We start from the raw sequence: 550 nt of genomic DNA on the forward strand, positions 1-550 counted from the left end.
CGGAGCCTGGCCCGCAGCTCCGAGATGGTCATCTTCCCGCAATGGGAACATGACTCATTCGCGAACGCCAGCTCAGCGTGTTTAATGCCCAGACACGTGAGGCAGCGATCATGACCATCACCCGGGGCCGGGTAACGACCACATCCAGAAACGCACAGGTGAAACGGCATCTTTAAAAAGATGATACGTTGTCTTTACAAAGACGCAAGCTCTGTAAGCTCTTTTAGAGAAATAGGCTCTTTCAGGGAAATGCTCTTTTAGGTGCTGAGACGTACAGGGGAAATGGCCGCTTGCAGCACGACAGGGGGTAGTGCAGCCTTAAGTGCGCAAACCCACTCGACACAGGAACGACCACCGCTGAAGTGCCGTCCGCCAAAGGCCTGGGAGGGGAGCGACTGGTTACCCTGCCAGGAGGAGGCAGTCTTAGAACACAACTACCGACCGCTCCACCGGGGGGATCGACGTATACCCCCTAGCTGCACCCCCATCGAGGGTGGTGAGGGAGGAGGAACCAGCAGGTCGGTTTCCGGCAGTAAAAGGTGCCGTCCAT

The sequence above is a fragment of the Sinocyclocheilus rhinocerous genome, unplaced genomic scaffold (assembly GCF_001515625.1).
Source record: "Sinocyclocheilus rhinocerous isolate Xijiao unplaced genomic scaffold, SAMN03320098_v1.1 scaffold14, whole genome shotgun sequence".
Taxonomy (NCBI): Eukaryota; Metazoa; Chordata; class Actinopteri; order Cypriniformes; family Cyprinidae; genus Sinocyclocheilus; species Sinocyclocheilus rhinocerous.